General features: G+C 47.5%; 1 long non-coding RNA gene across 1 annotated transcript in view; it reads left to right on the top strand.

Moving 5' to 3' along the window:
• The window catches only part of LOC310712980, a 203,892-nt gene that overhangs the window by 127,681 nt on the left and 58,915 nt on the right, over positions 1 to 17,296 (top strand). The window contains exon 2 of the long non-coding RNA XR_014529059.1: positions 288 to 374. This is a non-coding gene — a long non-coding RNA (uncharacterized lncRNA). The remainder of the gene's footprint in view (positions 1 to 287; positions 375 to 17,296) is intronic.

Here is a 17,296-nt window from a genome sequence, read left to right as displayed (position 1 = left end):
AGCCACTCTGGGCAGCGTCCAACAGAACACTAAAATACAATAACCTATTAAACATTAAAAGCTTCCCTAAACAGGGCTGCCTTCAGATGTCTTCTAGAAGTCTGGTAGTTGTTTTTCTCTTTGACATCTGGTGGGAGGGCATTCCACAGGGTGGGTGCCACCACCAAGAAGGCCTTCTGCCTGGTTCCCTGTAATCTCACTTCTCACAATGAGGGAATTGCCAGAAGGCCCTCGGCACTAGACCTCAGAGTCTGGGCAGAATGATGGGGGTGGAGATGCTCCTTTAGGTATACTGGACCGAGGCCATTTAGGGCTTTAAAGGTCAGCACCAACACTTCGAATTGTGCTCGGAAATGTACTGGGAGCGAATGCAAGTGTTTCAAGACCGGTGCTATGTGGTCTCGCCGGCCGCTCCCAGTCACTAGTCTAGCTGCCGCATTCTGGATTAGTTGTAGTTTCTGGGTCACCTTCAAAGGTAGCCCCACGTAGAGCGCATTGCAGTAGTCCAAGCGGGAGATAACCAGAGCATGCGCCACTCTGGGGAGACAGTCCACGGGCAGGGAGGGTCTCAGCCTGTGTAGAAGATGGAGCTGGTAGACAGCTGCCCTGGACACAGAATTGACCTGTGCCTCCATGGACAGCTGGGAGTCCAGAATGACTCCCAGGCTGCGCACTTGGTCCTTCAGGGGCACAGTAACCCCATCCAGGACCAGGGAGTCCTCCACACCTGCCCACCCGTCTCCTGTCCCCCCAAAACCGTACTTCTGTCTTGTCCCTAGAGTTGGGGTCCCTTTCAACTCTACAGTTATATGATTCCATGGGTTAGAATGCACCTATCTGTTGGGGGAATGGGTTTGGAATTCCACATCCGATGGGTGACCCTCAGGATCCTTTCTCCACCTTTCTAGGAGTCTATGATTCCCTCTATATCAACACAGCTCAGTCCCTTCCTGATGCCGTCACTGAAAGTACACCTGGAAAACGGCAACAAAAAAGCCCTGCAAATTCCTTTTCCTCAACAACACGCAGTCCTTCACTCCTAAAGCCTTTTCCTTTTCCTCTTGGCCTTTGAACACTTCAGTCCTTAGGAGATACCTGGTGACGTTCCGCCTGGATGAGAAGATTGATTCTGACCCGAACTATTATTAAAATCCAATAAGGGCTGCAATGCAAAGTGAGTGAATGATGATCTGCTTAAGTGAATAATGATCTTGTGTTTTCCTGCTTGCTTGAAATAGCTATAGCTTCCACTGAATTTCACTCAGCACCTTGAACTGACATATAATCCTACCTGATTACTGGCAATCATTATGCTCAAAGGAAGGCAATTGGATTCTGGAATATCTCACTGTCCACACGAGAAGCATTCCTCTTGTCCTATCACACACTGCCCAGGGGCAGAGCGGTGGTTTTGTAGATGCGGTTGGAGTCAGAACAGAGCATGCCAGGAATCTGAGATCAACTGTTTGCAGGATCTCACCATCCTTCTCAAGTGTGTTCAATGTATGAAGCACTTTACTAAAGGGGCGGTTGTAGCTCAATCGTCCAGCAGCAACACTGCATGCACGAGGTCCTTGGCTCAGTCCCCAACTTCAGATGGGCTCCTGTGCAGGAGAGTAAGATTCCCCCAGCAGAATCACAGCATTCCATGCAGAAGGTTCACTGTTCCGTCTCCAGGGCAGGGGTCAGCAACCTTTTTCAGCCATGGGCCAGTCCACTATCCCTCAGACTTTTTGGGGGGCCGGACTATATTGGGGGGGGGGGTGAACGAATTCCTATGCCCCACAAATAACCCATAGATGCATTTTAAATAAAAGCACACATTCTACTCTACCCCACGGAGAGCCTCAAGGTCCATAAATAGCAACACCCTAGAGGTCCCGGGCCCTAAGGAAGTTAGATTAGCCTCCACCAGAGCCAGGGCCTTTTCAACACTGGCCCCGGCCTGGTGGAACGCTCTGTCTCATGAGACCAGGGCTCTGCAGGATCTGATTTCTTTCTGCAGGGCCTGTAAGACAGAGTTGTTCCGCCTGGCCTTTGGCTTGGAATCAGTTTGATTCCCCCCCCCCCTGTTTCTTTTTCCTTTTTCCTTTCTCTTCCTGCGATGAGGCTACATTTTAATATTTTAATGTTTCAATATTTTAATGTTGTATTTTAATTTTGTTTTTAAGTTGTATTCAACTTGTTTTTATTATTGCTAGTTAGCCGCCCTGAGCCCGGCCTTGGCTGGGGAGGGTGGGGTATAAATAATAATAATAATAATAATAATAATAATAATAATAATAATAACTCCTGTAAAAACACCAGGCAGGTCCCACAAATAACCCAAAGATGCTGATTCCCTGGATTTAGAAGGTGATTGGGCTGGATCCAGCCCCCGGGCCTTAGGTTGCCTACCCATGCTCCAGGGTCTCCAGGTAGGGCTGGGAGAGTTCCCTGCCTGACGGTCAGTGCAAAAGGCTGCATGGAGCAAGATGCGCCAATTCCCTCTCTCATAACCAGGGGCGCCCTACCATCCTCAGAATTGTGGGTGCCCGCTGCTGCCCTGCGGATGTGTGACATCACATGCGTGCCTGTGCTGTCACGTGCACAATGTGCAGGCGTGTGCGTGTGATGTTGCATGTCTGCGTTGTGGCGGCCAGAAGCAGCCCCTCTTCCTCCTCCTCTCTGCAGCCAGCAATGAACCCTTTTCCACCGGGAGGCAGAAAGGCTCTGCATCCAGAACTGAGCCCCCCCCCCCCCAGAATGCCTTGCTGGCTGGCTGTGACTCTTTCAGGGGCTGCTGCTGCCTGCCGGCTTTTTTCATTGACTTTGTGGGTGCCCGGCCCCCTCATTTATATTATTCCTGGGGCCCGAGCACCCACGGCACCCTAGAGTTGGCTCCTATACTCCACAGCGGCTTAGAAAAAGGGGGGTAAGCGGGGGGAAATCGGAACACTCGCAAGACGTTTTCGTCTTGCAAAGCAAGCCCATAGGGAAAATCGTCTTGCGAAGCAGCTCAAAAACGGAAAACCCTTTCGTCTAGCGGGTTTTCCGTCTTGCGAGGCATTCGTCTTGCGGGGCACCACAGTATTATTGAAAAGGACGTTCCTATTTTCATTGGAGAAATGTTGGAGGGTATGGAACAGGGGGCTTCTTTAGATGGGCCCCTGGCCTGATCCTGGCAGAGCTTCCTATGGGCTTCCCATGGGCATTGGGTTGGCCACTGTGAGAACAGGATAATAGATCAGATGAGCCACTGACCTGATTCAGCAGACTCTTCTGATGCTCGGTTAATTGCCTGATTTAGTATAAGGCAGCTTCCTCTGTCTCCTATCTTCAGAGTGGGATGAGGGTAAAGGAAAAGGAGAAGAACCTGGCAGTTTTGGACCCCACCACAGATGAGCAGCTCCTGGGGAAAGATCATGCTCCTAATTTATATCGGTCATTGCTGGACTTGCCTTTCCACAGCTCTGAGCCCGACTCTTGTTCCTGCAGGACTTTGATCTCTCTCGCTACAAGCCACACGTGCAGCCCTGACATCTAGTCCTAATTGAACACCTTTGTCCGATGAAGCTGGCATCTTGCGCCACTCAGCACATCAGGACTCACAAACCATTTGCTCTCTGATGTGTAGCCAGGAGGAGGGAGGAATGCAAAGCAGGAAGAGAGCAGCCCCATTGTTTTGAACCCTGCCTGAAGAAAACCAGCCATTGCATTTTGTTTTCCTTTCCTCGGCCCATCAAAGGTTTTCCTGTGGCAAAGATGGATCTAAACAGATGTGCTGTGAGAGGAATGTCTCCCTCTGAATTTCTCAACCCCCCCTCCCCAGTTCCTTTCATGCCCTCAAATGTTTAATGCAAGAGCACCTTGCAAGCTTGCAAGAGAGGGAGGTGAAGGGGAATGTCTGCCAATTAGTAAAACAATATTTTCCTTGCAAGATGAGGCTATGACTTGGGGGGGGGGGGAGGAACTTACCCATTTGTAATTGGGCTTATGTGGAACACCAGAGGAACTAATGGAATATGAACCTGGAAGATTAAAATCCTGGATAACCTTGATAATGTGCAGCCCTGGGAGGTGAGTAAGAACACAGGAAGGAAGAAAAACAGAATACATAAATGCAACATTTGAAAACCAGGTTTCTTCCTAGTCATTTGGGATTGCCATTACTGAAAACTAGAGGAATAGCTTTCCCCCGCTGTGTTGTGAAGAGGTCTAGGCAAGGCAGCTGTTCCACAGGGGCAACTTTCCTTGGCATGGAGCCTCAGCTGTTCAATTTCTGCCTGCAAGGCAGTGGTTAAAGGCATTGAACTCCGTCCAGAAAACTGGTGGCTTGAAAACCCAGTGCTTTAGCATTTCCAACATACGTCCGTCAAGTCTCTGCTAAAAATGGAAAGCCCAAACTCCCTGCCTCTCTGATCATCCACTTGCTCTCACCTTTAAGACTTTTCTCTTAATGTTCAGCCCCAAACTACCCTCCTGCCACATCAATCTACTAGATCCCGTTGTGCACTCGAGGGCAGCAGAGAACAAGGTCACATCTACATCACAGGATTAAAGTTAATTGTCATAGCTTCCCTTCCAAAGAATTCTGGTGACTGGAACTGGTTAAGGGCGCTGACGTCATAGAACTACAATTCCCAGCACTATTAAATTACAGTTCCCAGGATTCTCCATGACTGGAACTGGAATGGAATAAGAGTGCTTTAAATGCCGGTGTTGTGGTCTTTACTGTTTTCTGGGTGACGCAGCCCCTTTAGGTGACCTGCCTCATGAAATCATGGAACAGAATCATATAACTGTAAAGTTGGGAGGAACCTCAAGGGTCATCTAGTCCAGCCCCCCTGCGATGCAGGAATCACAGCTAAAGAACCCTGACAGATGGCCCCCCAACATTGGTTTAAAATCCTCCAGTGAAGGAGAGTTCACCACTTTCCAAGGTCATCTGTTCCACTGCCAAACAGTTCTTACTCTCAGAAAGTGCTCCCTAACATCTACCGTATGTTTCGCTCTATAAGACGCACCAGACCATAAGACACACCTAGTGTTTGGAAGAGGAAAGCAAGAAAAAAAAATTCTGAATCCCAGAAGCCAGGACAGCCAGCGGGATCCCAGTGCAGCAATACCGCTTGCTGTCCTGGCTTATGAGATGGCCGCGCACAGCCTCTCCCGGGCAAGGGGAGCCTTCACCCCCTGCCCGGGAGAGGCTGCACCCGGCTAAGGCTCCCCCAAGAGCTGTGCTCCCTTTAAAGAGTGCGTGGAGTGTGTGCGCGGCTCTTTAAAGGGAGCGCTGAGCAGAGCCTCCCACCTGCATTCACTCCATAAGACCCACACACATTTCCCCTTACTTTTTAGGAAGGGAAAAGTGCGTCTTATAGAGCGAAAAATACGTAGTTCAATCTCTTTTCTTGTAACATGAATCCATTGGTTTGGGTCCTACCCTCTGTAGGAGGAGAAAATAGACTTGCCTCATCTTCCATGGGCAGCCCTTTAGATATTTGAAGATAACCATCACACCTCCTTCTCAACCTCCTCTTTTTCAGACTCAACATACCCAACTCCCTGAACCTTCCTTCATAAGGCTTGATTTTCAGATCTTCTTGGTCACCCTCCTCTGCACACACCTTCCAGCTTGTCAACATCCTTCTGAAATTGTGGTGCCCAGAATTGGACACAGTATTCCAGGTGTGGCCTGACCAAGGCAGAAGAGAATGGTACTTTTACTTCCCTTGATCTGGACACCAGGCTTCCCTTGATGCAGCCTAGAATAGCGTTAGCTTCTTTTGCTGCTGCATCACACGGTGGCCTCATGTTAAGCCTAAGACCCCTAGATCCTTTCCACATGTACTGCTGCTTAGTCTTTGCTTAGTTTCCCATTCTGTTGCTTTTTGGAGGTGGTTTTGCAGCAACAGAGATCACGCATCAGCAAATGGAAACCTGGCACCAAATAAATCAAACAAACTTCTGAAACTGTATCCCTGCAGCTCCATTAAGCATTAAAACGTGTTTGTGTATATCTGTCTGCCTTTTGGATTTCCATTGTTTAAAGGAGGAGGCAAATTCTTAGCATCAGCACTCTCCTTCATTATATCGCCATCACAGCAATAAATAACATTTTCCTGACCAGAGATTTCCAGTTTTCTTTGAAGTTTCTAAAAAGCTTAGCCAGTGTAAATATCCCCCCACCCCCATGCTTTAATTTATCTTACTTGCAGAATAAGGGAGGGTTGACAAAGTGGGGTGGAAGTTTGAAGATGAGCACCATTTTTAAAAATTAGCATTAGCAGTGTCCCCCCCCCCCCAGACTAAAAAAATAAGGTGCTGGTATTCATAGACTGATAAATGTGCCATGGGTGCCAGCACAAAATCGCAAAAAAGCTCAACAAGTTCAATCCTAAAAAAAGCTCATCAACTTTGGTTGGCCATTACGCTTGTTCACTTCATCAAATCTGGCCCTCTTTGAAAAAAGTTTGGGCACCCCTGGGCTAGAGAAATTGTTTTCTCTCTTTCTCATAAGATTCAGGCCACATAAAGTCCTTATTCACACAGCACAGAGTTAAACCGTTATGTGCTGAGTTGAATAGGATCCAAAATGCAGCAGTCTGATTGGTCCTAGAACAATAGGATCCAGAGTGCAGCAGTCTGATTGGTCCACAGGAGCCATCCAATCCAGCTCCAGGTGGAAGTGAATCCACAACCTGATTGGCCTACAGGAAAATCCCGGAATTAGCCAATCACGTGGGGCCCATTGTGTAAATAATGTATATAAAGCAGACATTCTGGGGGAACTTCCATTCTTCCTCACCACTATGAGCTGAAGAAAGAGCATGAAATCCACTCTCGACTACATTTCATAAACTATGGAACTCTCTCCCACCGGAGGCAGGGATGGCCACCAATCTAGGTGGCTTTAAAAGAGGCTGAAGCAAAGACACTCCTAACCCTACTCGACTCCTACCATTCCAAATGGAAAGCTACCCTACATGAAAAGCTAAGAGGCTTGGGGTTTTCCCCACAGGCCCTGATAGTTGTAGGTTATGAGAAAACTAGAGCAATAATCCACCAACGAATTTGGGATGTGGAACTGCAATGCCACGTGAGCGAGTTGAATAAACACCCAGTAATAAAAGATAATGGGAGAGGATTTACCCCAGCAAATTATTGGTCAAAATTACAAATACCCAAATACAGACGGTCATTTACCCTCGCTAGATTCAACGTTCTGCCATCTGCCTTAATGCAGGGCAGATTCGAGGGTAAACCATACGCGGAACGTGTCTGCCCCTGCGGCTTGGTGGAGGTAGAAACTGTCTCTCATGCCTTGTTACGCTGCCATTTTTATGGGGATATACGCTCGGTATTTATTACCCCTGCTATGCAAAAATCTCCAAATGAATCCAAATTTCAATGTCTAAAATCCCTGGTAGAGGACAAGGATCCTGAGATCACATTAAGGGTAGCCAAATCCTGTGCGTTTGCCATAAAACTTAGGGAACAAGCTGTGCTATCATAATGATTAAGGCCTTAAATGATAATTTTAGGTTATATGTTCGTTTTAATTTATATATTTTTAACTGTTGCTATATCTGTAGTGTCCCTGTTATACCTAATTGCAAATTCAAATGTATCCCTATCGTGTTTCATGACTTCCTTGCTATTGTATGTGGGGTGGAACTGGTCTGTGGCCGAAATAATAAATTCAATTGCTTTCAGGATTAAACAAATTCCGGGAGGAGAGGTCTCTGCAGTTGGAGGTGAGAACAGGATGCTGGACTATATGGGCCTGATCCAGCAAACTCTTCTTAGGTTCTTAAGTGGGGCCACACATGATGGAGCCATTTGTGTGCCCACGGGAATCCTGAACCTTCAAATCACCATGAAGTCCACGGCTTGGATCCCATTGCTTCCAGTCGCATCACCAGGGATGTTCCACTTCACTTCTCCATGATGCTCTCGCTTCTTTGATTTCTGCTGCTGTCATTGTTTTGACAAATGCAGTCTGGAGAAGTGCCTGCATGGACTCCAGCCAAAGCAATCCAGAGTGTCTGCAGGCTGGGCATAATTACTACACATCCCTGGGCCCTTATTGGGGTTAACAGGCGAGCAAGAGGAGCCAGGAGAGCTTGTCCAATGCTTTAGCCTTGAATGAACTCCATCCTCTACTCCATCCCTCCGTTGCTCCGGTCCAAACTTCACCTGTCCAGAGACAGAGAAATGAGAGTCTCAAAACACAGCAATGCCAGGAAGTGAAAGACCTATTTCATCATTTTTTAGAAGCATTTTTAAAAAGGCAATTTATACTTAATATCCACCTGATGTCTATGCACAAACACACAGATCAGAGTGATCCAGAGGCCTTTGTGGGCAGCCCTAGGCAGCATTTGACCTCCCACCCCCTACATACTGCCTTCCCAAAGCCAGTTGAGGTGCTGGGCTTTGGGAAAGAGGCTTGAGGGCTCTGACAGGGTCATAGAGCCCTCCCAGTTCCTTCCCAAAGCTTAGTTAGCAATTTCCCAGCTTTGGGAAGGTACAGTGGTACCTCGGGTTAAGTACTTAATTCGTTCCGGAGGTCCGTTCTTAACCTGAAACTGTTCTTAACCTGAAGCACCACTTTAGCTAATGGGGCCTCCTGCTGCTGCCGCTCCGCCGGAGCACGATTTCTGTTCTTATCCTGAAGCAAAGTTCTTCACCTGAAGCACTATTTCTGGGTTAGCGGAGTCTGTAACCTGAAGCGTATGTAACCCGAGGTACCACTGTATTGCGAAGGCGCTAGGATTCTGCCAAAGCCTTGCACTTCCTTCCCAAAGTCCCGCACCTTGCTTGCTGGGCTCTGGGAAGGCAGTGTGAGGGCTGGGTGGGGTGGGGGTGTCAAATTTTGGACTTGCTCACTTCTGTGCAACAAAGTTAGTTCTGGGTCAAAATACTATTGCAGCCCACTTGGTATGAAAAATTGGACCTCCCTGTTCTAGATGCATCTCTGGGAAACACACAAGGAGGATCTGAGCACAAGAGCAACTCTCCCCTCCTGTGTTTTCCAGCAGAAGCAGTGCTGCCTCCAACTGCAGAGGAAGAACATGGTGTTAGGATATTTCCGTTCCACCTTAAAAGGGAGCAGGCTTTGTGAGTCAGAGTTTGCGTATTTCCTGTTCACAGGATGTTTATGTTTTCTGTTGCTTTCGTTTTCTCTCTGTGTCTGGAGACACTGATGCAGGCAGTCATGTTTTTCTTTGTTCTGATCAACGCTGAATAAAACTTGTAAATAACGCTCTCCTGCGTGCAACTTCTGCTGTGAATTATCTGCTGATAGAGTGTGCATGAGCTCTGGAATGTGGCAAGATATTTTCTAGAAACTCATGTCGCTAATTGCTGATACTGCGTGCCTATGGGAGATCGATGGATTGTCCGGCAGACGGCTTGGGGCCATGATGGACTTTATCTCCCTGGCAGTATTCCAACACATGGCTAGTAGCCATCCAGTAATTTGTTTAATCTTCTTTTATAATAATAATAATAATAATAATAATAATAATAATAATAATAATAATAATAATTTATTATTTATACCCCACCCATCTGGCTGGGTTTCCCCAGCCACTCTGGGCAGCTTCCAACAGAATATTAAAATACAATAACCTATTAAAAATTAAAAGCTTCCCTAAACAGGGCTGCCTTCAGGTGTCTTCTAAAAGTCTGGTAGTTGTTGTTCTCTTTGACATCTGGTGGGAGGGCGTTCCACAGGGCGGGCTCCACCACCGAGAAGGCCCTCTGCCTGGTTCCCTGTAACCTCGCTTCTCTCAGTGAGGGAACCGCCAGAAGGCCCTCGGTGCTGGACCTCAGTGTCTGGGCAGAACGATGGGGGTGGAGACGCTCCTTCAGATATACTGGACCAAGGCCATTTAGGGCTTTAAAGGTCAGCACCAACCCTTTGAATTGTGCCCCAAAATGTCCTGGGAGTCAATGTAGGTCTTTCAAGACCGGTGTTATGTGGTCTTGGCAGCCGCTCCCAGTCACCAGTCTAGCTGCCGCATTCTGGATTAGTTTCGATGCTTTCTAAGCAGGATACCATCACTCTCTCCTGTGGGAAGTAGTTCTATAGCTTAACCACGTGCTGCATGCAGAAATACTTCTTTTTAAATTTCTTATTTTTCTGCTCTGTTCTGAATCTTCCAACACCTTCGTTGGACATCCATGAGTTCTAGTGTTATGAGAGAGGGAGGAAACTTTCCACTTTATGCCAGGCATAATTTTATAAACTTCTATCATGCTGCCTTTTACTTGCTTTTCCTCTAAAGTCCCAAACAGTACAACTTTTCTTCAGAGTGTGGGATGTAGAAGTCAAGTACAACATTCCTTGTTTTCCTAGAGTGGACATGCAAGGGGGTGTTTGGACCAGCCAGTCGAAAACGTCCTGTTTCCTCCTGGGCTGGGACATACTTCCTCTTGCATGTGACTAGAGGTGGGCTTGACCTTACCTGTGCAGGTAACAAAAGCACGAGGCATGCAGCCATCTCTCTCTTTGACTTCCTCTCTTCGTTGGAGCAGCTTTTTAGCTAGAGATGCTCTGTTAGCTTTTAGCCAACAGAGGACAAAGGGGCTATCTCCATATGAGATAGACTCACATGTATATACTTCGTAACTAAGTCTGCCTTCAGGGATCCAACTGTGAACTGATGATGTGAGTAAACTACTTTTATATATCTTAAATAAGATTGTGGAGTGTTTATTCTTTTAAGAGGGAAATAAAAAATTAAGAGGGAAATAAAGGGATCTTACCAGGAATCTATATTGAGAGGCTTAAGCAAGCCTGCAACCAGCTACCCGCTGTGCTTTTAAAAGGGGAATGTTAAAACTCTGCTAAGTTCTAGAACCTGCTAGCACAAGTTAAAGGTAAAGGGTAAAGGGACCCTTGACCATTAGGTCCCGTCGTGGCCGACTCTGGGGTTGTGGCGCTCATCTCGCTTTATTGGCCGAGGGAGCCGGCGTACAGCTTCCGGGTCATGTGGCCAGCATGACTAAGCCGCTTCTGGCAAACCAGAGCAGCGCACGGAAATGCCGTTTACCTTCCCACTGGAGCGTTACCTATTTATCTACTTGCACTTTGACGTGCTTTCGAACTGCTAGGTTGGCAGGAGCAGGGACCGAGCAACGGGAGCTCACCCCGTTGTGGGGATTCGAACTGCCGACCTTCTGATCAGCAAGTCCTGGGCTCTGTGGTTTAACCCACAGCACCACCCACGAAAGGATATTAATAAACAATATATCCTCTGCTGCCTCCCTGAACATTCCCCCCCAAAGGGCTTGCTCCATCCTCTTCATCATTTTGGTTGCTCTTTCCCAAACCTTTTCCATCTCTACAGTAGCCTTCTTTAGGCGAGGCAACCAGAACCATACACCATATGGTGTGCTTGCACCATAGATTTGTATAACGGCACTATTCTCCTGGCTCTTTCTTTCCTGTGTTTCTCTGCTCTGCTTCCCAGAAGGCATATTCACAGGCCCTGCCTGGAAATTTCGGCTGCTTTGACACATTGGCTTCCTGACACGAGGCCGGAGTGTTTGCAGCATCTATAAAAGGCCCCGCTCAGTAGCAGGGCTGGCAGCTCCCTGTTGCAGCACAAGATTGCTTGTTAGATTTCCATCCTGGCGGTGACAAGTCATGCACAAAAAGACTCTCCCAGAGGTGCTGAGTTGAACTGCAGACTTGTTGCAGTGGGGAATGAAGGAATCAGTGGACAGGAGAGGCTGGGAGAATGACTGATGGATTGCACAGGGCATTCATTTACAGCTGGAAAGAGACAGCTTTTCACTGAGCAAACGGATCATTGGTTTTCTGTGTGCACAGCGAGCCCTCTGAGCAAAGGATAACAATCATTTTAAACATTTCTGCAAATTTATTTTCAGCGATAGACCACTTGTTGGGAAGACCTCCTGCTGAAAGCAAGGACATTTTATTTTTATTTTATTTTTTTGGCAAGGAGCCTCACTAACACTGAATACAGATGTTACATTTTTAAAAGGGTTGAGCTCAACCTCTTTCTTGGAGGTTGGAGCTGATTTCTTGGAGCTGATTGAGATCAACCTCTTCCTTGGAGTAAGATCTGAATGGGGGGAAACACACACACACACACACACACACACACACACACACACACACACACACAATGTTCTGCAGGTTTTTACTTATGGTTCAATTTGAACAGCTGAGCTGTACCTATTGGCTAGCAACTGTGAAGTCACTAACATCCACCCCAACAGACTCTCAAGAGTGCGTTGCAGGGGGTTGGACTAGGTAACCCTTGGGTACCTTCCAACTCTCCAATTCCAAGATTTTATGAGTGGTTTTGCAACCATGCTAAAATGTTGCATATTCTTTTTTGAATCAAGGTGACATATGAACCCCTATATAGATCAAGGTATGAGCCTCCCTGCACGAAAGGAAGAGAAATACTGAGGGCTTTCGACACTGTAAATCGTAATGCCCTGTGGAACATCCTTCTGAAAATTGGCTGCCCAGATAAAGCAATGATTCTTCAACATCAACTTCGTTGGACTGGTCATGTTTTTCGGATGCCTGATGATTTTCTTCCAAAGCAACTGCTCTATTCCGAACTTAAAAATGGAAAGCGTAATGCTCATGGTCAACAAAAGGTTTATAGACTGTCTCAAGGCAAATAAAAAGAAATGTAGTATAAGCACCGACAACTGGGAAGCACTGCCCTGCGAGTGCTCCAGTTGGAGAACAGCCTTGACCAAAGGTGTCCTGGGCTTTGAAGACACTTGAACTCAGGATGTAAGGGAGAAACGTGCTAGGAGGAAGGCACGCTTGGCAAATCTACACTGTGATCAACTCCCACCCGGAAACCAATGTCCCCACTGTGGAAGGACGTGTGGATCCAGAATTGGCCTCCACAGTCACCTACAGACTCATTGCTAAAACTGTGTTTATGGAAGGCAATCTTACTCGGCTATGAGGGATTGCCAAAGGAGAAGGAGAAGAAGAAGATACTTGGAATGAGAAGGATCTGGTCCAATAAATTGCTTCCCGGTTTTGGAAGCTCACGTGCAGGGCATCAAGGTGAGTGCCATCCCTGGTATCTAGTATTCAGTGATACACTGCCACTGAAGAGGGAGGTTCTATTTACTTTCCACCATTTGACACGTGCTTGTGTCCATTCGTAATATGAATTGTGAAGCTGGGTTCATTCATGAGTCTTCTTCAAATGTACCATCTGTCTTTATCTGAACATCACAGTGCAACAGTCCAATAGAGTGAAAAAGAGTTTCTGACTTGGGTCTAACAACTGCAAGTCTCCCTTTGTCCCCGAGTGTGACGGTGTTCTCCTCGCTTGTGACTACCAACAACTGTTATCCGGTAACAAACTTTTTATAAAAGAATGGAAATATCTTATTGAATATTTACAGATAAATTGTAAACAGATAAGAACATTGGCAGGAATATTGTAATAACCTGCAGTTTGGTAAGAGTATATATTTAAAGTAGATGAATAAATGAGCAAATTGAGTTAATCTAGATATGCAGAAGATATTAAAAAAATAAATTTAAGGAACCACAGAAAGAGGGGGAAGGAAGTCAAGTTTTGAAATGTCAAAATGATTGTAAAATTAGTGAAATCTATGAACCTGGAAAGCATAAATAAAATTTAAAAACAACAACTGTTATCCAGAGGCATGCTTCCACTGCCTCCCTCAGCTTGATCAAACTCATGTTCATAGCTTCAAGAACACTGTCCAGCCATCTCGTCCTCTGTCGTCCCCTTCTCCTTGTGCCCTCCATCTTTCCCAACATCAGAGTCTTTTCCAGGGAGTCTTCTCTTCTCATGAGGTGGCCAAAGTCTTGGATCCTCAGCTTCAGGATCTGTCCTTCCAGTGAGCACTCAGGGCTGATTTCCGTCAGAATGGATAGCATGGATAAGAATGGGGGCATGTTACAAGCTCTCAAAATGCTGTTCTTCTTCCACCTCTGAATTATGTCCGGGTGGGAATCACAAGGTGGCCGAATCCTGTTGCACTCATGTCTTTCTGCAGGGATCTTGGTTGGCCATGGGGAGAGCAGGATGCTGAACTAGATGGCCCTTGGCCTCATCCAGCCAGCTCTTTTTATGTTCACCTCCATGAAAAGAACCCTCTCGCTTCATCGGAATCATTGCACCAGCTGGCAGTCTGCGCTTGGGCTTCCTAGCGATCTCTCCTTGGTGTTTCTGCCTTTCTGAAGCCACAGAGTCTTCTGATTTGTGTGGGTGTTTCTCTTCCAATTATCGAGGGCTACTCTCTATTTATTTGCAATACTCTCGTGGTGCAACAAGCCTCCTGGAGCCCGTCCACTGATATTGTGAAGTTAATGAATTTCTGAGCAGATCTTCTTTAAAAGGCCTCCTTCAGAAAACGCTGTAGAGCTCGAAATTAATTGGTAACATTCACAAAAGGGTCCATGCTCAGCCTCTACGGAAGTCAGCAATGCAGGGGGAGCAGAACACAGAGAGGTTTATGAGGAGAGCGTTGCGTGGCTTTCATTTCTCAGTACGTCTCTAACTCTCAGCCGCGTATGAATCTGCTTTATATTGGGAATTTAAGCAGGCACTCGGAACCAATTTAGGAAAAGGGAAGAGAGACTGCAGGGTTGGGAGCAGCTAGACATGGCTCAATTTAAGGGGAAGCCGCTGCATCAGCCAAGCAACATCAAATAGCTGGAGCTTGTTAAGATGGAATATTTATTCAGCTGGTTGTTGTTTTTTAAAGATTTCTTTAATTCTGAAGGTTGGACTGTTGGTTTTAGCATGTGCTCTGGTGAAATCAACTTAGAAAGAGAGAGCAAATGCAACCAGAGTCTAGAAGCCTACAGTTTCTCCAAGAAGGTCAAGGAAAGGCCAGTATGGGCTGCTGCTGCTGCTGCTGCTGCTGCTGCTGCTGCTGCTGCTTCTTCTTCTTCTTCTTCTTCTTCTTCTTCTTCTTCTTCTTCTTCTTCTTCTTCTTCTTCTTCTTCTTCTTCTTCTTCGTTTTATTATTTATACCCCGCCCATCTGGCTGAGTTTCCCGAGCTGCTCTGGGCGGCTCCCAACAGAACACTAAAAACAGAATCAAACTTCAAACGTTAAAAACATCCCTAAACAGGGCTGCCTTCAGATGTCCTCTAAAAGTCAGATAGTTGTTTATTTCCTTGACATCTGACAGGAGAGCGTTCCACAGGGCGGGCACCACTACTGAGAAGGCCATCTGCCTGCTTCCCTTCTCACTTCTCACAGGGAGGTAATAGCCAGAAGGCCTTCGGAGCTGGACCTCAGTGTCTGGGCTGAACGATGGGGGTGGAGACGCTCCTTCAGGTCTAGTGTGGTGTAGTGATTAAGGGCGGTAGACTCATAATCTGGTGAACCAGGTTCGGGTCTCCGCTCTTCCACATGCAGCTGCTGGGTGACCTTGGGCCAGTCACACTTCCTTGAAGTCTCTCAGCCCCACTCACCTCACAGAGTGTTTGTTGTGGAGGAGGAAGGGAAAGGAGAATGTTAGCCGCTTTGAGACTCCTTTGGGTAGTGATAAAGCAGGATATCAAATCTGCACAAAGAGGTAGCAGAGACACTGTTCCATCACCAGGAAAAACTGTTACCCCAGCTGGACAGAGAATCACTTCTTTGTAAAACAGATTTCACTGAGATGTACCTCTAGCTGTTCTCTCCCCCACCACCCTCCCCAGTCCCCATCCACTGAAAGCTCTGGGAATCCTTTTTGGGACACCCCAGAGTAGGCCTTGTCTCATTTTCTGAAGGTTGGCTATTCACAATGCACCGGTCCAAGATAGCCCCACTCACAAACTCCTCCTCCTCCTCCTCCTCCTCCTCCTCCTCTTCTTCTTCTTCTGGGCTGAGACCGTGTAGGGCAGGGCTCGGCAAACTAAGGCCTGGGGGGTGGATGCAGCCCACCGGGCTTATTAATCTGGCCCACAAACCTTGCAGACCCTACCGCTGGCTCAGTCAGTCCCTGTGCTAAACCGGTGTGGCGTGGAAGCTCCTGCAGCCAATCTGAAGCCGCGGACACCTCTGGGCGACACACCTTCTTTCCCGCTGAGGCGGCCGGGTATGGGCAAGAGCTGAGCGGGAGGAAGCAGCAGCGGCAGGGAGGCTGCCTACTCCACCCAGGCCAGCGGCATGGGCTCTGCGTCCTGTGGACCCCTGGCCGAGGCAGAGGATAATGACGACACTGCCAAAGACAAGGCAGCAGTGGTGGCGGCGTGAGTGGCAGTGGCAGGGGAGCTTTTGGGAGAGATTGGGTCCAGCCCCCCACAAGGTCTGAGGAACAGTGGACCTGTCCCCTCCTGAAAAAGTTTGCTGACCCCCGATTTAGGGCTTTCAAGGTCAGCACCAACACTTTGAACTGTGCTTGGAAATGTCCTGGGAGCCAATGCAGATCTCTCAGGACCGGTGTTATATGGTTTCGGCGGCCGCTCCCAGTCACCAGTCTGGCTGCCGCATTCTGGATTAGTTGTAGTTTCTGGGTTACCTTCAAAGGTTGTTGTTGTTTAGTCATTTAGTCATGTCTGACTCTTCATGACCCCCTGGACCAGAGCACGCCACGCACTCCTGTCTTCCACTGCCTCCCGCAGTTTGGTCAAGCTCATGCTAGTAGCTTCAAGAACACTATCCAACCATCTCATCCTCTGTCGTCCCCTTCTCCTTGTGCCCTCCATCTTTCCCAACATCAGGGTCTTTTCCAGGGAGTCTTCTCTTCTCCTGAGGTGGCCAAAGGATTAGAGCCTCAGCTTCAGGATCTGTCCTTCCAGTGAGCACTCAGGGCTGATTTCCTTACGAAGAGGTTTGATCTTCATGCAGTCCATGGGACTCTCAAGAGTCTCCTCCAGCAGCATAATTCAAAAGCATCCATTCTTCAGCGATCAGCTTTCTTTATGGTCCAGCTCTCACTTCCATACATCACTACTGGAATGTATACATCACTACTGGCATTTCTGCTTCTCCCATACCTAGAAAGCATGGGTCTGAGTGGGCTTCCTCTTCTCCCACACTTTCTAGGCAGGGGTCTGAGTTGCTTGCCTTTGCCATGCTACTCCTCCCTGGAAAACCCACTCTTACTGCTAAATTGGAACCAATGGCAATCTGCAGAAAACCCAGTTGCCATTTGTTCCGAGTAAGAAAAGTGTGGGTTTCCGGGGGGTGGGGAGAAGTGGTAGGGTGAACCAAGGTGTGGATAAGTCCTAAGATTCAGGGATGGGAGCTCAGCACACCTCTACACAGGTGCAACAGCTCCAGGGGGCCAAGGTGCCTTTGGCCCCCTTCATATTTGTTTGATG

This window comes from Podarcis liolepis (assembly GCF_965112155.1).
Source record: "Podarcis liolepis genome assembly, chromosome: 1".
NCBI classification, from domain to species: domain Eukaryota; kingdom Metazoa; phylum Chordata; class Lepidosauria; order Squamata; family Lacertidae; genus Podarcis; species Podarcis liolepis.
This window is presented reverse-complemented; position numbering and strand designations above follow the sequence as displayed.